Raw genomic sequence first — 27,193 nt, 5'->3', positions numbered from 1 at the left:
GCACATCAGTAAGTCCATTGCCCTGTGTGCTCACCAGACCTCAGCATATACACACACCACTCACAAGAACCCCACCTCCATACCGTGTCCAGGGAAAAGCCTCTCTGAGGAGAGCCCAGTGCCGAATCAACTGGTCAAACATTTAAGTGCCAATTATGAGCAAGGCCTGGATGGAACTAAGGAATAAAGACAACCAAAGTCATAGAAAATTTTCACCTAATTTTATGGTACATGAGTTATATTTCTTTTTTTTAACATCTTTATTGGAGTACAATTGCTTTACAATGGTGTGTTAGTTTCTGCTTTATAACAAAGTGAATCAGCTATAGATATACATATATCCCCATATCTCCTCCCTCTTATATTTCAATTAAAAAAAAAAAAATTGGGCTTCCCTGGTGGCGCAGTGGTTGGGAGTCTGCCTGCCGATGCGGGGGATACGGGTTCGAGCCCTGGTCTGGGAAGATCCCACATGCTGTGGAGCAACTAGGCCCGTGAGCCACAATTACTGAGCCTGCGCGTCTGGAGCCTGTGCTCCGCAACAAGAGAGGCCGCAATAGTGAGAGGCCCGCGCACCGTGATGAGGGGTGGCCCCCGCTTGCCGCGACTGGAGAGGGCCCTCGCACAGAGGCAAAGACCCAACACAGCCATAAATAAATGAATTAAACCTTAAAAAAAAAAAAAAAAAATTGACGTGTTCTTCCATGGAGGAAAAAAGTCATAGAGGTGCTACTGATATCTACCAGGTAGAGGCCAGGGACGCTGCTACATGTCCTACAATGCACAGGACAGGCCCCACAACAAAACTTGTAGTCTAGAGTTCTTCCAGGCACATAAATCTGAGTCCGGGTCTCACACCTCACTCCTGAGCCCACCTAGGATCATGGGACAGGTTGATTGTCCCTTGGTTGCCATGGTTAAGAAGCCCTGTATTAGAGTAATGCAAAATTCACATTCTGAAAACACAAAACAAAAATCAATCCCCAAACCAAAACAAGCAAAAGTCTGCCTTGAGTTCGGCCCCTGCATGTTGGATTAGCTGGGAGGTTAATCCCATTAACCCACTGGTTCCCATTGCTGAAATCACATGGAAGCATCCATTAGATGGGCTGCAGCTGGGCCCTGCATGGGGTGGTGACCAGTTCCCACTTCTGATAAGTGCTTACAAGTGGCCTTGACTCTCCAAACACTTGTTAGCACTCCTTCCCAGCAGTGAGGGCAACCAAAAATGTCTCCAGACGGTGTCAAATGTCCCTGGGGGCAAAATCTCCCCCAGTAGAGACCCTGTTTTAATAAAATTTTCAAGTTTGCAGAGAGTACAATTCCAGTTGTGCTGCAGAGGAACAAACCCTGGACCGGGAAATGGAGGGCCTGATTTTAAACCCAGCTCTGCCATTAATCACTCAGGGCTTCCCTCTTTGGGCCTATGTTTCCCTATCTGTAAGATGAGAGGCTCGAACAGGACGATTTCTAAAGTCTATTCAGAGCTTTCTAAGGCTCTAGGGCTGGGGTGCTGGAATTTTTCATTCTAATACTTTTCCAGCCTCTCCCCAAAGAAACAGTGGCATGAGGATTTCAGCTGCACGGTGACACAGTTCACGTGACAGGAGGGGGCTGATAAAGGGACCAAAGAACGTGGAGGGCTGACAGCCAGTGGGGTGGCTGGGCAAACAGGAGGAGAGGGGAGAGGCAGTGGAGGTCCTGAAACCACCAAAAGGCAGTTCCAGCGCTGACTCTGCACTAAAAAGTCATCTGTGATCCAAGGAATAAGAAGAGGTGGGCAGGGGCTGCTAAACGGTTTTTGGAGAAGTTGAGGTAAATAGCATGCAAAGTACACAGAGAAAAGAGCAATGTACCAAGAATGGGAGGGAAGTGTGTGTGTGTGTGTGTGTGTGTGTGTGTGTGTGTGTGTGTGTGTGTGTGAGACTCTGCTGTTTCCTTGCTAATGGCAAGAGAAATTGAACAATTTCCATTCAGCTTGAATCTGCCTGTGAGCTTTAAAAAATCATAATCACAGGATTATTAGATTTGCTGGTCTTTTTTTTTTTTTTTTAATAAATTTATTTATTATTTATTTTTGGCTGCATTGGGTCTTTGTTGCTGCGTGCGGCTTTCTCTAGTTGCAGTGAGCGGGGGCTACTCTTCATTGCGGTGCGCGGGCTTCTCATTGCAGTGGCTTCTCTTGTTGCGGAGCTCAGGCTGTAGGCATGCGGGCTTCCGTAGTTGTGGCACGCGGGCTCAGTAGTTGTGGCACGCGGGCTCAGTAGTTGTGGCTCGCAGGCTCTAGAGCGCAGGCTCAGTAGTTGTGGCGCATGGGCTTAGTTGCTCCATGGCATGTGGAATCTTCCCGGATCAGGGCTTGAACCCATGTCGCCTGCATTGGCAGGCGGACTCTTAACCACTGTGCCACCAGGGAAGCCCAAAGATTTGCTGGTCTTTTACTGGCCTCTTGACTCTTGTTCAGCTGTAATCAAAAGACAGGGGTGGGCTTCCCTGGTGGCGCAGTGGTTGAGAATCTGCCCGCCGGTGCAGGGGACACGGGTTCGAGCCCTGGTCTGGGAGGATCCCACATGCCGCGGAGCAACTGAGCCTGTGAGCCACAAATGCTGAGCCTGCGAGTCTGGAGCCTGTGCTCCGCAACAAGAGAGGCCGCGATAGTGAGAGGCCCGCGCACCGCGATGAAGAGTGGCCCCCGCTTGCCACAACTGGAGAAAGCCCTCACGCAGAGACGAAGACCCAACACAGCCAAAAATAAAAATAAATAAATAAATAAAAACTAGTAAATTGGCCACATAAGATTTAAAAAAAAAAAAAAAAGACAGGGGTGAGAGGAGAAAAGAAAGAGATGTCCCCTTGTTCCTTGCCATCCACATTTCCTCCTGGTCCATCTCAGAATCCAATAAAGCTTTACAGTGAAGTTGAATGGGAGTGAGAGGTATTTAATAAAAGGCTCTTCTGTCTAAACAATGATTCAGGACTTTTTGGAAGCTGGGAGAGACAAGCTGAATGGCCCACTCCAGGTCCCCTAAAGAGGGTTTATGCATACCCTTTATTTGTCTTAGGTTTGTACCTGTTCTGGTTTTTTCCAGCCACATCAACACGTCTCTGGATTGCCAATAAGCTGAGCTCTCAGGCTCTGCTGTATCCCACAGTCTGCACCTGTTTCTCAGAAATGTTTCACCCAGTTCTTCTTTTATCCATCCAGTCTACAGGCCTCTCATCAGGTATTTATGAAGCACCCACTGTGTGTCAAGTACTGTGTTATGCAGTAAGGTGAATAAAATACAGTTCAGGCCTTCCAGGGCGTCACACTCAGATGGGATAGACAGGTACACAAGCAATCACCCCCCTCCCAGTGTGGTAGGTGGGCCTCCCGGGGTAACACCTGGCCCTAAAAGGCAGGTCTCAGGGGAGGCCTTCTGAGGAGGGGGTATCAGAGCTAAGTCTTAAAGGACAAGAGGAGGGGGTATCGGAGCTAAGTCTTAAAGGACAAATAGGAGCTGTTCAGGCAGAGATGAGAGAATGATCCAGGCTTATGAAAGGTTTGAAAGCAAGAGAGAGTTTGGTGATTCAATGACCTGTAAAGAATATAATGTGATTGGATAGTAGTGTTCAGCGAGGACCCAGGCTGCATTTGCCAAGCCAAGGCAGTGCGTGTCTGTTTCAAACCACCTTATTGAATATTTGGTGTTGGTTTATTAACACTGAGCTCGCAGCCAACAGCCCCGTAACTCGTGCCTGCGTGACGCTTCCCTAATGCACATATTTTCTCCATGCGGCACATCACAGCCTTCTTGTGCTTAGAAACATTAGAGCCATTTTAAACAGCAAAATCAGGGAATTCCCTGGTGGTCCAGTGGTTAGGACCCCGCGCTTTCACTGCCGAGGGCGCCGGTTCAATCTCTGGTCGGGGAACTAAGATCCTGCAAGCCAGGTGGTGTGGCCAAATAAATAAATAAAATAAAGGATAGATTTTTAAACAATAAAAAATAAAAGCGAAGTCACCAGCAAAACCCACAAAACTACAGAAAGCATGGCAAAGCGTGGCACTAAATAGATGGAGGAAAGGACGCTTGCTTACAGGGTGAGAGCTGAAAGCAGAAGAGAGTAATGCCTTGCTGGACCTCAGCTGGGAACATGAGAGGTTGGACCGATCACATTTTCTGCCCCCTGCACATATCCACAAATGACCACAAAAGTGCCACAAGTATTGATTTGGGGGGTACAAATACATTTAGGGAGTGGGCAAATTCACAGATATGGAGTCGTGTACAATGAGGATCATCTGTATTTCAAAAACGTAAATACGAACCCCTAAATTCTCGGTACTGCCAATGACCACTGTATTCAGTAAAATATTTTGATTTCTCCTAGAATCCAAGAGAAAGTCATGAGTGAGTTTAGAGGTATCTATGAATTTAAGACTAAAGATCTGGGGACATTTGTGCACTGTTGGTGGGGATGTAAATTGGTGCAGCCACTATGCAAAACATTATGGAGGTTCCTTGAAAAATTAAAAATAGAACTGCCATACGATTTGACAATTTCACTTCTGCATATTTACCAGAAGAAAACAAAAACACTAATTTGAAAAGATATATGCACACCAATGTTCACTGCAGCATTATTTACAATAGCCAAGATATGGAAGCAACCTAAGTGTCCATTGATAGATGAATGGATAAAGAAGATGTAATATATATATAGGAATATTACTCATCCATAAAAATTTAAAGAAAATCTTGCTATATGCGACAACATACATGAACCTAGAGGGCATTAAGCTGAATGAAATGTCAGACAGAGAAAGACAAGTACTGTATGATCTCACTTGTATGTGGAATCTCACTTGTATGTGTAAAGTACAAACAAACATAAACCAAAAACATATTCAGATACGGAGAAAAAAATGGGTGATTGTCATAGGGGAGGGGAGTGAGGTTGGCGAAATAGGTGAAGGGGATTAAGAGATACAAACCTCCAGTTATAAAGTAAATAAGCCATGAGGATGTAATATACAGCATAAGGAATATGGTCTATAGTATTGTAATGACTCTGTATGGGGACAGAGGGTTATAAGACTTTTATCATGGTGATCATTTCATAACATATGCAAATGTCAAATCACTATGTGGTACACCTGAAACTAACATAATATTGTACATCAACTGTATTTCAATTTTTGAAAGAAGACTAAAGATCTGGGACTCATGGAAAGCAATCTTACACTGAAGCAGTGTTTAAAACAGACCATCCTGCGTCATTCTAGAAGGACAGCCTGTCAGAGGGTGACTTACAGCTCATTCCCTGATGCTAGGGAAGCCAGACTACTGAACTAGCAGACTCATTTCCGACTGGAGCAAAGCAAAGTGCCTCAGAGCCCCAGAGGGCTCTCTGTTCTGTTAGCTGTCAACATCCGCACTGTCTGTATTCGCCTGTGCAGGAGCGTCAAGGAATCATGGGTCTTGAGCTGCCACTTGCTGACAGAAATGCAGCAGGCTTTGCCCAACAATGTGTTACGAGAACAGTCTCGGCAGTTGGTGCTTCAGAATTTTCCAGAACAGTGATAAATAAGTTCCTTAAGCTGCTAAATCCCAGGGACCCTCTGGGGCAATTATTTATTTGAAATGCTAGACATGGGACTGAGAGGTTTTATTTAATATTTAAAAGTATAGGTAGTCTCTTATATAGGAAAAAAATTAAGTTATACAACACAGTTCCCTCAGAGTCTCATCTCGTAGCTGTCCCACTGACTTCATGGGGACTTTCCTTGATCAAAAAAGTATCACTATAATGCTTAGAATTTTATTTTTAAAGAATGCATGTCACAAATTGCCTGGGTGGTACCTAACGCCAGAGTTTCTGGGTTTTTTTGCATTTCCCCAATTTTGTTTGAATTTGTAAAAGGTGGATTTTATTTTTAGAGTAGTTTTAGGCTCAAGTAAAACTGAGTAGAAAATACAGATACAGTTTCTACCACCTCTTGCCCCCTCCCAGGCACAGCCTCGCCCAGGATCCACATCCTGCATCAGAGTGGTAACTTTGTTACAATCCATGAACCTACACTGACACATCATTAGCACCCAAAGCCCACAGTTTAGAGATTACTCTTGCTGCTGTGCGTTCTGAGTTTTGACAAACGTATGACAATGTGTATCTACCATTATAGCATCATACAGAATAATTTTGCCCTAAAAATCCCTCTTCGCCCCACCTCTTCCCCCTTACCCCTGAACAACTACTGACCTTTTTACTGTCTCCATAATTTTGCCTTTTCCAGAATGTCATATAGTGGGATCATATGTATCCTTTCCAGATTAGCTAACCCTGAATGTGTAAGATCAATATCAATTAATAAGTAACCTGCAAATCACTATACTGAGAGCAACTTACAGTCTTGATTATCATTGTTTTCCCCCCACACAGTTTGTTGAAAGGATAAACAACCTCCTTCTCTGATTAAAAAAAATCAGGACACTAATAACAGTCAGTAATAGTACTTAGAACTTGGTATTACTTAGAAAAAGAAATGATAATGATATTTACTCTGAATAAAGAACAGCTTGCAGGCTTCCCTGGTGGGGTAGTATTTAAGAATCTGCCTGCCAATTCAGGGGACACGGGTTCAAGCCCTGGTCCAGGAAGATCCCATATGCTGTGGAGCAACTACGCCCGGGAGCCACAACTACTGAGCCTGTGCACCTAGAGCCTGCGCTCCGCAACAAGAGAAGCCCTGCTCGCCGAAAGTCTGCGCGCAGCAATGAAGAACCAACTCAGCCACAAATAAATAAATCAAATAAATTTTTAAAAAATGCTTAAAAAATAAAAAAAAAACAGCTTGTAAAAAATAAAGTACAAACGCCGACTATAGCTCATGAGATGTGACTCAGGTCTCAATATTTTGGTATCCTTTAGAATTCTTACTTTTTTCAGTTTTATTAAGATATAATTGACATACAGCACTGTATAAGTTTAAGGTGTACAGCATAATGGCTTGACAGATATATATTGTGAAATAGCTACAACAGTAAGTTCAGTTAACATCTATCACCTCATATAGTTACAAAAAATTTTTTTCCTTGTAATGAGAACTTTTAGGATTTAGTCATCATGTTGTACATTACATCCCACTTTTAGAATTCTGACTACATCTTCCATAGAGTGGGATTTTGCCAGTGATGGTACAGTTTAAGTGAAAGTTAATATTTAACTTGATTTCAAGTTCTGTATTTGGGGCTCCCCTTTGAGAACTCCCCAGATTACCTGACTTTCCCCTAGGCAGGCATATACAGAGTGTCTGGGCAAAGCCAAATATAAGGAGAGGCTGATCTCATGGATCTGTTATGCCTTGTCCCTATTTCTGGGCCCCAGGATGATCTTCGCTTTTTTGACAATAGAGCTACACTGCTGAGTCATGTGTAACTGAAACCCTCGTCTGCAGTTCGTCCTGCTTCTTGCTGGAATCCAGAAAACCTAGACAAGGGGCAATGTTCTCAGCAGGATAATGGAGGGAAGGAGAGGTGGGTAAGAGGCATTCAGGAAATATAAAGACAGAAAGGAAAATTTGGGCCTAAGCGATAATTAGCGAGAGGTAAGTCCAGAGAAACTAAGGCATGGATCTGCCTCCTTTTATATAATTGAGGTGTTTACAAATTTGCCTGTAAATCAACTTACATTTCAAACGCATCAGGGGAGCTGACATTTAGGGGAATCTGGATATGGTTCCTTTTGCAGAGTAAAGCATTTGTCTGTAATGTTAATACTCACTTTCTAATCTAGCTGTGTTATATTGATAGTCCCCTGCGTTGGCTTTGAGAGAGGACTGTAGGTGTCTCATCAAAGCACCTTGCCTAGCAGATAATTAGGCGGAACAAATACACTTCAGGCTATCCATATACTCTGCCAGGTTGTAAATATGCCTTCCAGTTGGAATGATTAGGGGAGGCTTTGGTAAAATTTGAGCTAGGTTTCGAAAGTTAGGTAGGATATTGGTGAAGAAAGAGCAAGGACTTTGTAGGTAAAGGAAAACCCCAGAGTAGAGCAAGAGTTCCAGTCAAACAAGCTCCATTGGCCATAGAGTAGATGAGAGAGAAAACTGGAAAGGACAGAGGCTCAGATGATGGGCTGGGGGGGGGGGGGTGCAGGGGAGGAGGTGCAGATGAGGGGGTGCGGTGGGGGGGAGGTGCAGATGAAGAGAAGTTTAAGGCTAAGGAGTTTAATTTCACTTAGGGAGAAGTTAGAAGCCTTTAGACAGGATGAGCTGATATAGAAAGAAACAGAGAAGGGACACCAGTAAGGTCACTACATATGGAGAACCAAGATAAGGGTCTTTAGGATGGTGGCAGTTGGAACAACAAAAAGGTCAATTCTAGAGACTCAGAGCCTAAGAAATTGGCCCCCATCTCCATCATCCACTCAGTGCTCCCAATAATACATTAATTAAACCCCTGTGAATAAAGCATCTTTAAATACCTGCTTTTTGTATTATCTGTAACATACAATACTGCTTTGAAAAAAATATATGAGCTATGCAAATTAAAGCTTTAAGACAAATTCCCATCTTAGGACAAGATGGCTGTCTCCAAGCCCTCATACACTTAAAACCTCCCACTGCCAGGGCTTAAATTAGATGTTGGGGAGACCAAGCTAAGGACAAAACCTAGATGCTGGCTGACTGAGAGAATGAAAGCCTCTGGTCAGTTTCAGTCTGAGACAGTGTTATCCAGGTGAGAATCTCCAGCAGGCATTTAGAAATTCAGATCTCAAGCTCTGTTTACAGTTTAACAGTGTTTCACAAACAAGGTAAAAATAACTGTATATGTGAAAATGCTCTGTAATGTGGTAAGTGCCATTTGAACCTTCATCTAATTTAAGATTTTATTCTTGGGTCACAGATGAATAATAGATTCGAATGCTCCTTGTTAAAACAAAAAACCAACCCCCCCCAAAACCTTGCACTACCGTATTACAATTGAGTTAGCCTGCTTTCAGCATATCTGCTAAGGGAAGAGTTCACCTTGATCAGTAACAAAAAAGGTGGACAGATTGAAAGGAAGCAGATCCGGGGAACTGATCTCCAACGGGAATCATTTCGGGAAATTCAGGGGAGGGTCAGGGTGCCAGCGATAAGGAGGGCAAGCCCGAGGGAGGTTTGAGGTCCAGGGTGGACGGACTGGAGGACGGGCCATCTGGAAACCCGCCCAGAACTTTTCCCAGATAGGACATCACCCCAGGAAGACAGGGAAAGAAAGGGGCAGCGGACCTGGGGCGAGAGCACCCAGCCTCTTCTCGACCCAGAGAGCATCCAAGCCTCCCCCCCAAGGGAGGAGACCCCTCAGACGAGACAAAGGCTCCCCGGCAGGAGGAGGGCCAGAGTGCGCGTGCGCATTGCGGTCAGCGCCGCGGCCCAAGTCGTGGGAGGGAGGCGAGACCCGGGAAGGGAAGCTCAGATAGGAGAGAGCCGAGAGGCGAGGATGGGCCGATCCTTGGAGCTCTCGCGCGCGCCTACTGGTGGCCGGAGGAGAATACGCCCGCGGAGGCCTCACGGCCCGCCCCTCCCCTCGGGAGGCTCGCGCTCCCGCTGCTCGCGCCTGCGCTGCCCGCCGGTCTCAGGAGCGCGCCCTCTTCGCTCGTGCGCGCGCTCGCAGTCTCCGCCACCCACCATCTCCGGCACCAGCAGCAGCGCCGCCGCCGCCGCCCACCTTCTGCCACCGACACCACAGCTACTTTCTCCTCTGCTTCCCTATACTGTCCTCGCCCTCTGTCGACTATCAGGTAAGTGCGAGGCTCCGACATCTGCCTCCCCGTCCTCCCTCCTGCACCCCCATGCCGCCTCCCCTCGCCTCAGAGATGGGTTTCATGAGGTGGGCATTGGTCGGGGGCAAAGGCGGCGGCCCCTCCTTGCGCCCTCAGCGCTCCGGCGCCTGGATTGGGGCGACTTGGAAAGGGACCCATGCAAGGGATGCACGCTCGCGCGCGCGCGCTCGTGTGTGTGTGTGTGTGTGTGTGTGTGTCCTGGGGGGGGGTTGTCTACACGACCCGCTTCTCGCGGACCCGTCAGGTGTTGTGCCCACAGGGTGGGGCGCGGATGGCGGTGATCTGGGGGAGGGGGCTGCTATGCACTCTCGAACACCGCCTTTTGCCGCAATGGGCGTATGACTGTGTGTGGGGTGGGGGTGGAGGGGAGTCCGGTGACGACCCCCGAAACCGAACCTGTAATCCAATTTCTCTGCCTCGGTTTGCCATCAGCTCTAAGGAGGGTATTGATCGGGTTCTAGAAAAGATGACTCCCGCCTGCCCCTCCCCGGCAGCGATTCCAGTGGGGCTTTCGCTGCCCTTGGTTTAAGGCGGTGGCCCACCCTCTCCTCGATTTCCTCCTTCAGAAACCCTCAGGGGACATTTGAGGGCTGGGAGTGGAATCGGAGAAATGGGGAGGGGTCCCGGCGCTGTCACTTTAGTCGCCCTTCCCCCTGCGCGCGCCTGGCACCGAGACGCAAGCAGCGCCGTGCCTGAGAGAAGACAGCGCGCGGATCCCAAGGTGGAGTCTCGAAAAGGCAGGGGTCACCTGGCCTTGCGATGTGGAAGGATTCGGCAGCTGCCGATCCCGGCTCGAGGGCGCGCACAGCCGCAGCCCCGCACAGACCCGCTCAAGGGCTGCAGGTGCATTTCGGGGCGGGCCCCATTCTCTGCGCTCCGCGCCGGGCGCCCGGCTTGTGCGCTCCCTGCCGGAGGCGAGGGGCTGGCGCGCAGGGCTCGCCCCTCACTGCGGCAGTGGGTGTGGACCCGGGTGGGCGAGGAGGGGGAGGGTAGGCTTTGCCTCCTCCCACTTCCACCCTTGCTTTTTTCCCCTCCGAACGCGAGGTGCCATCTTTTTGCTGTGTGTCACGTCTCTACAGTACCATGCCAAGCCGGGTGGCTGGGCTTAGGAGGACAGGGCGGGGACTGTCATTAAAGGGGGGAGCGCAATTAGCGCTGAAATCTTGGCATTTTGCTGCTGCGGTCCTGAGCACCGGGGGCGTTCACCCGGAATCGTCCTCGGGGACTCGATGCTTTGTTTGTAGGGCTTACGTGATCTGCGTTGCCAGCACTGGTTTTTGGCTTTTATTCTACAAGGGTGTTTAACCAAGGTTCCCACCCCTCCTCCCGCTTTTTGCCCCTCATTTCCGAGCCCTTTGTTAGCTCTCAGAGCTCGCCGGGGTCGAGGAACTCCAGTTAGCCTCGGGGGCACGCATGGAAAGGGCGTCACCCCGCGCAGCCCCCTCCCAGAGCCGGGCCACGCGCCAGAAAGCATCCGCGGGGCTGAAGGGGTGGGGTTCGAGGTCTCCGCCCGCCTTGAGGGTCGCCGCGAAGGGACGATGCCCCTCCCCACACCCGGAACGTCCCGGGGGCCATGCCCCACCAGCCTGCCCACCAAGGAACACCAGTGACGCCCGGTGGGAGCTCGCAGGCGGGGCCCCGCTTCGCTTCAAGCCCTGTTGCTTCGCCAGGCAGGAGATATGTGAGGAGGGGCCGTGAGGTTTCCTCGGGTGCTGCGGGCCACACCCATTTTTATCGGGAGGACTGGGATGGGGGGCGCCGAGGGGAGGTTGTCATGGAGACCACACGCTCCCCGGGCCCTTGGGGCGTGCCCCGCCCCTTCCCAGCAGCGATGGAGAACCCTGGGACAAGCAGGGCCGGCCCTTCTGGCTCCTGGAGGACGCTGGAGGGAGACCCGCACCCCAAACCCTGAACCCGTGCCTGTTCCTAATTGGACTCCGGCGGCCGCAGCCACGCAGATAGGCATCTCTCATGTGTTTTTATTATTATAGCTGAATATTATTTTAGAACTGTGCGGGATTTTCACTTAAGATCCCGAGTTCGCCGCCGCCTTGAAACCGGGAGGCGGGGGTGGGGAGGGAGGGCTAGAGAGGCGGGTACGGACCCTGGCGAACAAATCCGAGCCTCGCCCTCCTTCCATTAGCCGGAGCCTGGCCGGCTTTCTGGTTAATTCTATCGCTGGAAACTGGTGCGGGGGCGCAGTTCTGAGAGGGATGAGCAATTTAGGGGCCAAATCGTCCTTTCGAGCCGCGCAGATTGATCTGAATATTCGGGAATGACTCGGCGGGGGGTTGAGAGGCTGCCGGGGACCAAGCCGAACCTTCTCGTGGCTTCAGGATAAGAGCCTCCCTGCAGAGCTGGGCTCGGCACGGGTGGGTTGGAGAGGTTCAAGGATCAATTCGAGCATCTTCCCCGCCCCTCCCCCCAATAGAGCTGGACAGGAGATTCTGGTACCAGAGAGAGCGAGGGTCTCAGAGCGGCCGTGGGAACGGGGAGCCCGCGGCCACCCCTGCTCGGGATGGACCGGGGGCGGAGAGGTCATCTCCTGTCGGTTGGGGGAAAAGGAGCGCGGCAGAGGCAAGTGCGTTTAGCTTAGTGCTGGGAACAAAGCGCAGTACGGGCATCCGTGATTTTACTCTCTTTTGAAATGTGTTGGCGGTTTGGTAGGGCTCTCTGGTCGGCAAGGCCGGGGTTGGGGGGCTGTTAACGGAGGAATCCCGGGGGCCGGGGGACGGTCCTTCGTACACGTATCGGGAAATTCCATCCCTGGCTCTGGGCGCGCTTTAACTAAACGTCTTCCTACCCGGGAACGCGAGAGATGCCCCGTTTGCGCCCACGCTCCGACGCTGAAGCTGGGGCCAGCCGCCGACTCCTGTCCCTGAATCTCCAGCAGGTGGGGGCTGTTTTAAGTCCCGGGAGAGCCCGCTTGGCGTCAGGCGGTCGGACCCGTAACTCCATGTGCGAGTCTCCGGCTGGTCCGGGTTGGGGTGGATGGTGGGACCTGGGACAGCGACTGCCAGCCTGCTCCTCTGGGCCACCGCGCGCTCAGGCTCAACAGGACAGCTTTGAGTTTTATCTGATCCCCGTCCCTCCAACTGACCGATCCTACGACAGAAAGAGAAATGCCTTTCCTACCATAATTAATTAAGATATTTTTTTGTGTTTTATGATGTTGCTTATGTTTACCACATAAGAATTGCGTATCCATTCCTCCATCTCCAAACCTTCCCCTAAATAAATTAATAACACGCTTCTCCCAGAGCCCGCTTCAGAGTGACTCTTGAAGCTAATCAATTTCTTGACCAACATTTGCTTCTGTAACAGGTTGTGTTTACTGCAGTCACCTGGCTTGACTCTTGGCGTTCAGCGTTGCACAATTTGGGGGAGGTGTTTGTTGGTTATGCTGGTTTTGGATGAATGACAGTCTGTGACTGTCCGACCTCCTCTGCACTCGCCCATCTTTGAGTGGTTTCTAATATCAGGCACAGATTCCCCCAACAGGAACAAAAGAAAAGGATTATTCCCACAAATTACAAGAAGAAAACTTAAAATCAGTTCGATTCAAGAAGGGCCAGATTTATTCCAGTTGGGAAAAGAGTCCCTTCTATTGAACATGCCCTTTGACCCACATGCCCTTTGAGAGCTGTGGCAGCCTGGAGATGTGGTAGGATTGGGGTGCCCTTTGTTTAGGCTGAGTTTTCCTTCTGCCCTTTTAACATCGATTCGTGAAGCCCATTTGTTGAAAATTTTAAGAAATTGTTTTATTCTACCTTCCCTCGGCATTTATGTATATAAATGTATGTATATGATTTGGGTGGCTCCACAGCTGTGTACATGAACATATGTTAGTTTTCAACTAGATTGTGCCTTCTATTTAGTTAATTAGTACCTTCCTCCCTCTCACCTTGAAAATGAATCACTCAAAAACAAATAGAAGCACCTTTAGGGGCTTAGTACAGTGCTAGACATACAATAGGTCTTTGGACCATGCTCATTTAACACATAAATGGATAAAACGGGAAAATGCAGGTTAAAAAATGTGGTGAAAAGAAAGCAGAATGGGAGGAGGGCTTTATTCAAGGTCATGGCATCGAGAAGTTTTGGGGACAAATCCAGTCCAGTTCGTCCCCTGCTCTGTGTCAAAATGACACCCAAAAGCTGCCTGTGCCCCTTGGTGCACCTCCATGCCCTCCCCTCCCCCACTGCTTCCCTGCCTTCTCCCTTCCTGCTGCTTACGGTCCCACAGCCTGGTCCCCACTGCTCACCTCACCCTCATTGGCCAGCAGAGTGGAAAGGGGAGAGACCACACTCCACCCCCAGGGGGAGGAAGACCCTGCCCTGCCACCTTTAGCACTGCAGGTGCTCCTCCTGCAGGAGGTCAGAGGGACGGAGGTGGGAAACCCCTTTGCCTCTGCCCCTTCTTCTTCCTCCCACTTTTCATCATCCCACTTAGAGGACCCCCCCCAACCCCTCCACATCCCCAGAAACACCCACCTGCCCGACCATTCCTAACTTGCCAGCCTAGATGCTTCCACTAGTGACTTGGAGCTGGCATGGGAGGGCCACCTCAGCAGGTGAGAGGAAGAGAAGACCCCAGCCTCACCAACTGGGCTACAGCAGGGAGCGGAATCCAATGTTCCAGCTGGGACTCTCAGCTGTTTTCCTGTAAAACAGTGGTTCTCAAGCTCTGGGGCCACTTTAATGTCTAGAGACATTTTTTTTTTGTATTCACAACTGGGCAGGGGTGCTACTGGCATCTAGTGGAGAGAGGCCAGGGATGCTGCTAAACACCCTACAAGGCCCAGGGTGCCTAAATGATCTGGCCCCAAATGTCACTAGTGCCAGGGTTGAGAAGCCCTGCTATAGAAACATTGTTACCCTGGCACCATCATCTTAGTGGCATCTTATGTTCACTGAGTATCTTCTTGGAGGCACTGTTCTAAGTGGTCCCCAGAGATTATCTCATTCAATCCTCACAACAACCCCTTTAAGTAGCAGTTTGTATTATCTCCGTATTACATATGGGGAAACTGAAGTACAGAGAGGTTTAGTAACTCACTAAAGGTCACACAGCCAGTGAGTGGTGGAGCTGGGTGTCTGACAGGAGCCCCTGCCCCCTTCTCAGCTACACATGGGCTTAATAGGCCTTTATGGGCTAGCGGGAACCAAAGCGCGATCTATAACATTGACCCAGTGGAATATACTAATTCCAAAACCACTGTCTCGCATGTGAACTTTTTTTTTGTAAGAGTCTGTAATTGGAGCACAGCCTAAAGCTCGGAATTTCGGCCTTGACACATGGAACAAGAGATTTTACTCAACCTCTGTGCCTCTGTTTATAAAACAGGGAAGATATCCTGGGGACCTTAAACCTCTTCCCCCAAATCCAGGATTTCAGGACTGCTCTGTCATACAAAGGAGCAGCCAGGTCTGACTGGCTTAAAGAAGGCTGGAAATCAAGATGGGGAGATCATGACATAGACTCAGCTATGGTCAAAATCAAATCACTGAAGTTTTAGGGACATTAGATCTCCATCTTAGGTTCTGCACCTCAGAGGCTGAAGCTTTGGCAACTGCCACTGGGACCCAGCTCGGAGCCTGTGGGTGTGAGAGGAGTTGGGCGGGCATAGGAAGGACCTCAAGCCAGAATCTCAGTCTCCCTTGGCAAAGGTGGGCCTGGGAGCTTTTCTCACTTCCTGGGGCCCGGGCTCTGCAGTAAATATTCCATTATACTGTGGTGTAGAGGGACTGCCTGGAATCCTCTATCCACAGGACTCACTGCCTCTCCACCCAGCTACGATTCTGCTGCTTCCTACAAGCGCCTGTGTGGGCTATCGGACACACACCACACACACCGGACTCACTTCTGTTCCCTTGCCAAAGGGGTTGCTGTCCAAGACCTCTTTCCCTGCCTCAGGTGCCATGCTCCTGCCATCTCTGCCAGGTTCCTTCCTTGCACAGATGGCCCCCACCTGAGTGTGGGGAGGGAGCTTGAGGCCAGCTCAGGGTGGTTTTTGAGCTTTGGGAGTTCTTTGATTAGGAAACATTCTGTAGGTGTAGGAATCAGCTTCCACAAAATGCCAGCTTAAATGAGCTCCAGGTGGATTATCTGAAATTGTGTTTTCTTTGTCTATATTTCTGTGCTTGCCCCCGATCAGGAAGACTAAGAATTAACCCCCAAGAGATGCATTTTGTGCCTCAGCTATTCACGGAAAGTTTGTGAATGCCTGGAGGGCAGATGCTGGTTTTCCCTGGACGGGTTCCCCAGTGCAGGGCAGTGTCCTGCATGTAGACACAGTAGGTTTGGCCTAATGGTTAAGGGTGGGGCCTCGGATCAGAACTCCTGGGTGCAAATCCCAGCTCCCCTACTCACTGAAGGGCCTAAGCTGTGTTGTTTAGCCTCTTGGAGAGTTTTTTTATTGTTTGTAACTTGGGGTACCTATCTCACAGTTGCTGTGGGGTTTAAATGGGGTAGTGCTTAGCCCAGGGCTCAGCACATAATAATTGCTCATTAAATGGCTTCCTGGACAGCAGCCTGTGAGCAGACCCTTGTGATTGGATGATGTGCAAACTACTGACCTTGGCGATGGAATTAGTTGGAACAGATACATTGTTACACTGAGTAGGGATCAAGATAGAAGTAAGCAGTTCTTCCTGGAAGCAGGCTCTGTTGTCTTGGTGGTAGTGGAGCCCCCGAAAATCACACACACCCATGTTTAAATGCACACAACAGGACTCTTGCCACAGGCAAGCAGAGTGACTTGTCATTTGTTGTCCCTGCTTCTGCCCTCTTCCTTCCTGAAATCTGCTGCGTGCCAGGAATAGCCTGTGTACTGTCCACGCCAGCCTGAGCTGAACCACCCTCCCTCCCATCAGCTTGGGACTGGTGACCTGGCTTAGCAGGTGGGTTCCGAGATCTTACTAGTTTACTGATTGAATAAAAAGTGAGCACTGATGAGATTGAGAAAGTAGCAGAACTAATGGAAGACAATGGAGGAGAGATTCTACAAATGAAATAATGAAGCAGTGCTGAACTTGGTAAACTCAGAAGTAGGCTTCGTGGTGGCAGCTGAGAGTCAAGAAGAAAAAATGTTAAATCAAACTCAACATGATCTGAATCCAGGGAACGCCAAGCATTCGATAACCATAGTTATATCTGAATTAATAAATCCGGTTTAAGAAGCTTTCTTATCCATGGAGTGAATACTGAGAGTCATAATACATGTTTCTTTAAAAAAGTCATTAGGGGCTTCCCTGGTGGCGCAGTGGTTGAGAATCCGCCTGCCAATGCAGGGAACACGGGTTCGAGCCCTGGTCTGGGAAGATCCCACATGCCGCGGAGCGGCTGGGCCCGTGAGCCACAACTACTGAGCCTGCGCGTCCGGAGCTTGTGCTCCGCAACAGGAGAGGCCGCAACAGTGAGAGGCCCGCGCACCGCGATGAAGAGTGGCCCCGGCTTGCCGCAACTAGAGAAAGCCCTCGCACAGGAACGAAGACCCAACACAGCCATAAATAAATAAATAAATAAATTTTTTTAAAAAGTCATTAAATCAGAAAATCAAAGGGACTTCCCTGGTGGTCCAGCGGTTAAGAATCCACCTTCCAATGCAGGGGACGCAGGTTCAATCCCTGGTTGGGGAACTAAGATCCCACATGCCGCAGGGCAACTGAGCCCATGCGCCACAACTACAGAACCCACATGCTGGAGCCCGTGCTCCACAACTGGAGAGAAACCCACCTGCTGCAACTAAGACCCAATGCAGCCAAAAATAAATAAATAAATGAAATATGTAAAAAAAGAAAATCATAAAAAATGATACATATATATTTTAAACATTTAAATTAACCAGATAGTTGTGCATTTATTCCTCCATCTTTTGCTGTAGGGCCCAGGCCTTCTTTTGGTGTTTGGGTCAGCTGGTTGGAATTCCTTGTCTTTTTGGCCTAAGCAACACCCATAATGCATTGTCTAGGACTTCCAACTGGTTGGAACAAGGGCTTACACTGTGTGTAATCTGAATGCAGAGTCTCTCTAGAGTTTTACTATTTTTTTCGCAGTCTTTAACATCCTATTTGACGGTTAAAAATTTACTCACCTTTATGAAGTCTCTCCAAGTATTCAACTTGATTTTCTTAGAGTCAGTGAATAATTTTCAGAATTCATCTTACATTTAACACTTGAATGTCATCAGCTTGCACTGTATTTAAGTTGTGTGACTATTGTAACAAATATGATGGACCTAGAAGGTTGGCGGTGGTAGGAGGAGGCCCTGGCTGTGGACATCAGGCCTTGTGGACCCAGCCTTGAATATTTACACTCCTTCATTTCTGCTTCTTACGTGGTGTCAGGCAGGAGAGGGCCTGCTGTGGAGACTTTCGTGTTAAGTAAATGGTAGGCGTCATCTTCCCCGCATCTCTTGCCTGTCTTCCAGGACTAGCGTGGCACTTGGAATTCGTTCACATAGAATCCCAAAAAAGGGGGGCATTGCAAAATTCTCCCCATAAAACTCAACATAAATTTAAATTCTCTTTACCATGTTAACTCCCCTTAGTGAAGGAGTTTTAGATCAAGATCCAACAATTAAAAAGCCATTTTTAAATCAGCAAGTTAGAATTAAATCTGAAGCCATTGATAATGATGTTTCATTCTTGGGCCTCCCTTTGGTCCTGTCTGCTTCACTGCTAAATCAGGCATCAAAGAGAAGAGGGACATCAATTATCTCTGGTCCCAGCTGCTGGTTTTCCTTCCAGCCTATCGCCCAGTTTTCTGGTTTCCCGGGAAGGCTGGGTGATGTTGTCTTGGGACCTAAGCCTGTAGTTCTTCTACAAAAAACCTCAGGAGGCACTTTCATCCTTGTGTCCTCCTCTTCAGGACATTAAGGATATTAGAAGACCGCTGGGTCCATAATCGCCTGTGATGTGATCCACAGCCTAATGCCAAGAAGGAAGTGGCAGAAAGGACCAATTCATGGAATCCTAGAACTGTGCCCCTCACCCAGGATAAAGGACAGCCCTTCCTCCAGAAGTAGAACCAGAATTCTAAATTATGTGTCAACAGAATTGTCCTGGATCAAATCCATTTCTGCCATTGATTTACAGATCATTTCAGAGGTGCTTATTTTCAGTTGTTCTTGATTGGACAGTGATACCAAACCACTGTCTTACCTCATTCCCTCTCCCATGATCTCAAAAAGAGGCTTACTGGGGACTTACCTGGTGGCGCAGTGGTTAAGAATCCGCCTGCCAATGCAGGGGACATGGGTTCGAGTCCTGGTCCGGGAAGATCCCACATGCCGCAGAGCAACTAAGCCCGTGCGCTACAACTACTGAGCCTGCGCTCTAGAGCCCGCGAGCCACAACTACTGAGCCCGCGTGCCACGACTACTGAAGCCCGCGTGCCTAGAGCCCTTGCTCCGCAACAAGAGAAGCCACTGCAATGAAAAGCCCACGCATCACAACGAAGAGTACCCCCTGCTCGGTGCAACCAGAGAAAGCCCACGCGCAGCAATGAAGACCCAATGCAGCCAAAAATAAATAAATTTAAATTAAAAAAAAAAAGAGGCTTATTGGATAATTAATAATCTAAAGGCTTAAAGACTCCCCTAGTGGTCCAGTGGTTAAGACTCTGCACTTCCAGTGTAGGGGGCACGCGTTTGATCCCTGGTCGGGGAAGTTCTGCATGCCATGTGGCACAACCAAAAAAAAAAAAAAAAACACTATAAAACTCTTAGAAGAAAATGCAGGATAAAAGCTTCAAAACATTACATTTGGCAGTGATTTCTTAAATATGATACCAAAGGCACAGGAAACAAAAGAAAACATAGACAAATTGGAGCTCATGAAAATTTTAAAAATTAAAAAATAAATAAAAAATAAAGGCTTAAGTGCCCAAAAGAAGGTTACAATTTACAGAGTCTCTCTGATTTAATATTTAAATATGAATATTCACTACCTTATTTGTTTTATGTCTGGGCTTTTTATATTGGGTTTGCTGAAAACTAGAACAGCTTTCAACTTTGGTATTGGTAATGCATCAGAATTTAAATCAATGTATGTTGATAAGCCAAGCAAAAGTTCTACATACAAATAAAATAGTTGTACGTAACCTGCTACTTTGGGGCAAGGTAATAATCGTTTGGTTATTGGTATTACTAAGTAATAATGGTTTGATTCATATGAAACCTGTCCCTTTCAAAGTTGCCACTTGCCAAGAATCACCAGGAATAGCTGTTTGGGAATAACTGTTTGGAAGAGTCGCTAACTCTTCTGCCGTCCATTTTCTGCCTTGTCTTTTTCCTAGGAACAGGGGAATTCTACACTGTCCCCACCCCATGGCACAGCAGTTCAGCTTCTGCCTCTGCTGTCGCCATGAGGCTGGCTTAGAAACGAAGGATTTTGCAGAACATCCCTAAACCCGCTTGAATAAAGGACTGATCATTCAGAGACGCACCTGAACCTTCTTTAAACCTGTTTAATCTTTTCACCTGGGTTAATCTCGTGGGGATAACGTGCCTCCTGGGTGTCTCTCCACTGGATGCATTTCTTCCCTCTTTAGTTCTGAAGTCCCTCCTTTCTTAGCAGCGCAGTGAGTGATGGCTGCACTCTGTTCCCTGCAGAGTATTAATACAGACTGAATACATTGAAATAAATCCGTTTCAGTGTCACTAACGTGCTATAAATAATTATGAACCAATGTTTGATGTCTCATGGGAAATGCAGGAAAAAAATGTTTTTTTTTTTTTGTTTTGTTTTTTTTTTTTTGAAAAAAATGTTTTTAACCGACAGGATTCATGTTATAAGTTGACAATCTGGGCCAAGTGAAAATCTTTTTAAAACATCTCCTGATCTGAACAATAAATCTTGCCAGCAAGACTGAATTCCAGAAGTTAGCCATCCTCTTATTTTGTGGGGCCTCAGTTATCACTCACTGCTTGGGCTTACCCAGCCCTGAATTTAATTGCAATCTTCCTGTTTATCTACCAGTTGTGGCAATAATTAAGATTTCCTGGAATTTCCTTGAGGACCAGTGGTTAGGACTCCAAGCTTTCACTGCCAAGGGCCCAGGTTCAATCACTGGTTGGAGAACTAAGATCCCACAAGCCGTGAGGTTCGGCCAAAAAAAAAGATTTCCTGAACCTTCATTTTTCCATCTGTAAAATGGGGATTATTCAATCTTCCTTCTCAAAATGGACAATAATGTGGTCTTTCTTCTCACTGGGTAATCACAGAACTGAAATGAAACAATCTAGGAGAATTCCTTTGGGCTTTTCAGAAAACAAGTGCGACAGGGGTGGGGGATGCCTCCTGGGAGCCACAGTCATGCACCTGATCTGAAGTCTCTCTTGGGCTGAGCCTGGAATAGTATAGCCACTGCTGCTACCTCTCTCCTTTAGCGCCAGCCAGACGGTGCATACTGCTTCCCAGGAGTGCGCACCCAGTCAGCTGGGCCTGAGCCCTGGATGGATAGACAGATGGCCGCAGTCCAGCCTGTACTGGTCTTATCTGCCCCTTCTTTGGAGGGGAAGCCGATAGCCAAGTGCAGGACGGTGGGTGGGGTGCCTTTAGTATGACCTCAGATGATATCTCTTCCTGCCAGCGGTACTTCCTTGGCTCATGCTGTGACCCTCAGAGGGAATTAATTTCCTGGGAGCCTTTCTGTTTTCTCAGGGGGTTTTAGTTTCCTCCTAATCAAACAGGGACTTGGTGCAGAATCTCATATTCTAATTATGCCCAGGGGCAGCCTCTTCCTGCCACTGTGTTTAGCACATGCTGGGAATCGATTAGGTCAAGAGCGATTAAAGTCTGGAGTTGACTTTGATGGTATAATATTCTTTTTTTTTTTTTTAATTTTTTCCCTTTTTTTCTTTCTTTTCTTTTTTTTAAAATTTTTATTTATTTATTTATTTATTTATTTATGGCTGTGTTGGGTCTTCGTTTCTGTGCGAGGGCTTTCTCTAGTTGTGGCAAGCAGGGGCCACTCTTCATCGCGGTGCGCGGGCCTCTCACTATCGCAGCCTCTCTTGTTGCGGAGCACAGGCTCCAGACGCGCAGGCTCAGTAATTGTGGCTCTCGGGCCCAGCTGCTCCACAGCATGTGGGATCTTCCCAGACCAGGGCTCGAACCCATGTCCCCTGCATTGGCAGGCAGATTCTCAACCACTTCACCACCAGGGAAGCCCCGGTATAATATTCTGATGGCTGTTTGGCAGCAAGAGGCATAGTGAAGGCTCATTCATTGAATACTTGCACTTGGAATTTGAATTGAGCTGGAGCTGGGCTGCAGTCTATTTGCCTTTGCCCTGGGATTGGAGGGTTTCTCATGCAAGTGGACAGTGGGAAGTATTTCAGGGGCTGTGTGTCACCCCGCCCTGACAACAGCCCAGCAGTTCTACTGAGTGGCTGGCCTTGAGCATCATTCCTGGGTACCTGGTGTCCCCACATCATCAACCTTTGTTTACCCTGCTCTCCCCAAAGCTGTCCTTGTTACGCCATGGTCCCATCTGCTTTGGTCATTGGAACCTGCCATCCTCAAGTCCCCACGTGGCAAACCTTGGAGTCTTACACTCTTCTCCCCACCCCCCACCCCCATATCCTGGAACAGACTTAACCATCATTTTCTTCCTCCCAGATGTCACCTGGACCTGCCCCTCCCTTTCCAGTGCTTCCTCACCAGCACTAAAAGGAATGTAGGTCTTATCACTTCACCCTCGGATCATTGTGGAAACAATAATGGATTGTTCCCAAGTTCGGTTCCAAAATTGACATCCAATCCATTTTGCAGACCATTGCCAAACTCTTCTTCCCAGAGGAGCCCTGTCCTCTGCCCTGCCCCATCCAAGCATGAGTCCAAGATTGCCTTTTCTGTCCCTTGCTAAGTCACGTCCCACCTCTCGCTGCCTGCCTAAGTCCGCATGCCTTGGCCTGGCCTCCCTGTCTAGTCCTACAGGTCCGGTCCCACCGCTGGCCAGCCTGCCTCTTGGCTCCTTCATAAACATCATGTTCTTTCTGCCCCAGCTCATCCATGGTACCTTTGCTGAGAATGTCCCCTCTTCCTTCCCCTCTCCTGACCTTCCCTAATCTCTATCTCCTCTGAAAGCCTTCTCCAGCTACTGCACTCAACAAGATCCATAGATCTACACGTTTCGTCTCTCAGCAGTCATCAGCACTGCAGTGGTTAACGCTTAATTGTTTTACCTCTTGCCTTTCTGTGTGTGCCCGTCTCATCTTCCCGCAGGTTGTATGCTCTCTGAGGGCAAGGCTTGTGTCTTGTGTGGCTTTCCTGCTCCCCTGGGTGTCTTGCCCAGTCACAGAGCTGAGCACGTACATAGCTCAAAATAATTCCTCTTGAATCATGAAGCTGGATACTAATAAATCAAACAGGCTGATGTCAAATGAGTTTTACCCTTTTAAATAAAGTACATTCTCCACCTCCTAGTACATGGTTCTATTGTTCTATATACTTAAAATAACAAAAGTCACATTTCCTTTAATATAGTCTATAATTGTTGCTTTGCCTTACTTCAGACCAACTTAACTGTTACTCCATATTAGTTTTGCTATATGAAGATGCTGATAATAATGGTAGTAACAGGTTGCTTTTATTTTCCTAAAAACATTGCTGCATTTAACCCTCACTCCCCTAGAGATTTCACAGCTGGGGAGGGAGCCAGATGGTGCCTCAGTCCAGGACCTTGTCTTGCTGCCTCCATGCCCTCAGAGCCCCCCCTGTGGTTCCACCCTTCATGCCAACGGACATGTCTTTAGTGCTAATGACCGGAGAAGCCCGTGACCTCCGGCCTCGGTGATCGGGTCATATGTAACATGAGCCCGGAGAAAATATTTTAAACTGAAAGCTAGTCTCTAAACTGGGCTGCTGCTTCATGTCACCGGTGACGGCAGAACCAAATTTAGTGTCGTGGGCAGTTCTACACTTACCAAATAGTGAAGCTCATTTTTCTGCCAGCATGAAAAATGTTCACACCTGCCGCACTTCCATGGAGGGGTACATGGGACCAAAAGGCTGAAAAATGTGGCCCCAGAGGAGCCCTGGGGTGTAGACTCAGGGAAGATGACATTCAGGTTCCCAGGCAGTGTCTGCAGGGAGAAATTTAATTCAACGTGGGTGGTTTCCCTGGGCGGCCAAAGCAAGTCCCTGGCTGTTAGGAAAATGGGTTACAGTGGGAGGGGAGGGAGGGAGGGAGGGTGGGGGCCAAACCTGCAGCACCAAGCCCCCTGGGTACTGCCCCATCCCCCTTACTCAGCAGTCCACTTTATATCCCGCAGGTCTACACCACTGCAGTTCACGCTCTAGGACCAGGAAAAGTGACGGGGATCAGGGAAGGGAGGGACAGACAGCCATGAGGTTGAGGTTGCACATACTGCATTTCTTAAAGCCACAACCTCACCAGCCACTTTGATGGTGTTGAAATACGCTTCCCATAGCCACCCTTCCATCTAACTAAAACAAGAGTCTGGTCTCAGTTCTGTTCTTGCCTCCTACTTTCTCCCCCAACTTAAAAAAAAAAAAAAAATCACCGGCTATAAAGCCAAGATACCACCTGTGACATCCTGCCCTAGTTTCTGATCTGTTGGGTTTTTTGTTTTTTGTATTTTTTGGCGGGGGCGGGCACAGGGATCGTTTCAGTCTATAAATTGTCTTCAGGGTGAGTAGTAAGTGTTTCTTCAAGAAAATTCTTAAAAGCACCGCAAACAGAAAGCTGGAGTACCTGGTGGTACTTGGCGCTGGGCACAGACCTGGTTAGTTACGTGGTTCCGGGCGGGAGCTGAGGGGTGTGGGCCCCTCTGCGCACAGACCTGGATGCAAAGTTAGGAGGGGAAGAGATAAATTGGGAGATTGGGATTGACATATACACACTGCTATGTATAAAACAGGTAACCAACAAGGACCTACTGTATAGCACAGGGAACTATACTCAATATCTTGTAATAACCTATAACGGAAAAGAATCTGAAAAAGAATAGATATATATGATATGTATGTATATGAATAACTGAATCACTTTGCTGTACACTGCTTCCTCCCCCCCCCGCACCCGACAGGGACAAAGAAAAATTTTTTTTTAAATTTATTTTATTGAAGTATAGTTGATTTATAATGTATTAATTTCTGCTGTACAGCAAAGTGATTCAGTTATACATGTATACACATTCTTTTTCATATTCTTTTCCATTATGGTTTATCACAGGATATTGAATATAGTTCCCTGTGCTATAAAGTAGGACCTTGTTGTTTATCCATTCTATATATAATCGTTTACAACTGCTAATCCCAAACTCCCAATCCATCCCTCCCCCACCCCCAGAAAAAGTTTTTGATATTCTTTTTAATAGGGTAGAGACCTGGAATTGCAGTTTGAGGACTTGTGCATTATGATGAATAGATGAACAGATTGCTTCTTCCTCTTATAAAATTCTATTCAGCATAAGAAGTGTTTGGGGGATGGGCATAATTTGTGCCCCAGTGTGCTCCTGCACCCGGTAATGGGGAGCAGAGGCAGCCGCAGGTGAAGGGAGAAATCACCGAGTCTGTGCAGCCCAAGGTGGAGTCTGTGACGGCGGGGCTGTGGCCAGAGGACCTGCCTCGCCGTCACCCATGTTTCCAGGGATCCGGAAAACATGGAAGAAGGAAACAGCTCCATCACGTTAAGGCAGCCCTGGCTAAGTAACACATCTTGTAATACAAGTTATTTTTTCCCATAACTAAAGGCTAAAAATGGTTGCTCGAATTTGAAGATAATTAGTAAATTAATTGGGTTTCTCTCTATACTACTGATTAAAATTTTCTGCTTTCACGTTACTAGGGCCCAGTATTTTGTGTTTAATTTCCACAAATTGATTCCATTTTGTCTGATTCCACTTTGTCTGATTCCATTTTTTTTTCTTTTTAATAAATTTGTTTATTTTATTTATTTTATTTTTGGCTGCATTGGGTCTTTGTTGCTGCACGCAGGCTTTCTCTGGTTGTGGCGAGCGGGGGCTTCTCTTCGTTGCGGTGCACGGGCTTCTCATTGTGGTGGCTTCTCTTGTTGCGGAGCACGGGCTCTAGGTGTGCAGGCTTCAGTAGTTGTCCTTCACGGCCTCTAGAGCGCAGGCTCAGTAGTTGTGGCACACAGGCTTAGTTGCTCCGTGGCATGTGGGATCTTCCTGGACCAGGGCTCGAACCCGTGCCCCCTGCATTGGCAGGCGGATTCTTAACCACTGCACCACCAAGGAAGCCCCTGTCTGATTCCATTTTGAGGGGCTTCCCCGGAGACCAGGTTCCCTAATTCATCCACCTCTTGGGCGATGTTTTATTCATCTTTGTATCCTCAGTGCCTGGCACAGCGCATGGCACAGAATAAACGTTCAGTAATTGTTTAGTGAGTGATTAAATGGATGAATAAGTGAATTCAACACTGATTAAAACTTCAAGATTTCTCTTAGAAAGACTTGAGAACTGCGAATTCCCTGGCAGTTCAGTGGTTAGGACTCTGTGCTTTCACTGCTGAGGCCGGGGTTCAATCCCTGGTTAGGGAGCTAAGATTCCACAAGCCACGCTGCACGGCCAAAAAAAAAAGACTTGCAAACAGAAAGGGAGACAGGTGTGTAACTTGTATATTTTTTCATCCTTCTACCCTCCTGAAGGATGGAGGGTTACACGTCTGCATTTGGAGTTTTGAGTGCTAAAAGTAGAAATACATGTACTCTTTGCCATAATCTTTTGAAAAGTTAAGCCTTTAGATTCTCCTGGAGACCAGAATGCCACTGTAAATCATGAGCCCTACTTCATAGACAAAGATCTTGATGGCCAGGCCTGGTCCCTGTGAATGTATCAGGAAGGGCAGTGAGCAGTTCCAGGCAAGCCATTTTTTTTTTTTTTTTTTTTAATTGGAGTCTAGTTGATTTGCAATGTTGTGTTAGTTGCAGGTGTTCAACAAAGTGAATCAGTTATACATATGCATATATCCACTCTATTTTTAGATTCTTTTCAGGCAAACCATTTAAATCCCAGCCATTTCATGAGTGGCTCAGGCCCAGGTAGGGCTGTCAGAATTAGCAAATTAAGACACAGGATGACTAGTTAAATTTGGATTTCAGATAAACAATAATTTTTTTTTAAGTGTAGTAGGCTACATAATGCTCCCCCCCCCACCCTGAGATATCAGATCGTAGTCTCCAGAACCTGTGAATATGACCTTATTTGGGAAAAGGATCTTTGCAGATATGATTAAATTAAGGATCTTGAAATGAGATTCCTGTATTATCTGGGTCCTAAATGCAATCACATGTGTCTCATAAGAGCCAGACAGAGAGAGATGAAAAACATGGGCGAGAAGATGATGTAATGATGGAGGCGGAGATGAGAGTGATGTGGATGC

The 27,193-nt window shown here is 47.7% G+C and overlaps 1 protein-coding gene and 1 long non-coding RNA gene across 19 annotated transcripts in view; one reads left to right on the top strand and one right to left on the bottom strand.

Moving 5' to 3' along the window:
• Positions 1-27,193, bottom strand: part of LOC309651002 — a 172,937-nt gene that overhangs the window by 104,103 nt on the left and 41,641 nt on the right. The gene's annotated exons all lie outside the window — the stretch shown is intronic.
• The window catches only part of MAPT (microtubule associated protein tau), a 107,682-nt gene continuing 90,092 nt past the window's right edge, over positions 9,604-27,193 (top strand). For 4 of the 18 annotated variants that reach the window (XM_082443118.1, XM_082443100.1, XM_082443104.1 and 1 more), the window contains exon 1: positions 9,608-9,774. The gene's annotated coding sequence lies outside the window, so the exon portion shown is untranslated. Of the gene's footprint in view, positions 9,775-27,193 lie in introns of all 18 variants that reach the window. The other 14 variants (XM_082443115.1, XM_082443103.1, XM_082443099.1 and 11 more) reach the window with 8 other exon arrangements.

The sequence above is a fragment of the Balaenoptera physalus genome (genome assembly GCF_965194825.1).
Source record: "Balaenoptera physalus genome assembly, chromosome: 20".
NCBI lineage: Eukaryota > Metazoa > Chordata > Mammalia > Artiodactyla > Balaenopteridae > Balaenoptera > Balaenoptera physalus.
The sequence above is the reverse complement of the archived record's forward strand: the minus strand, read 5'-3'. Positions and strand labels throughout refer to the sequence as shown.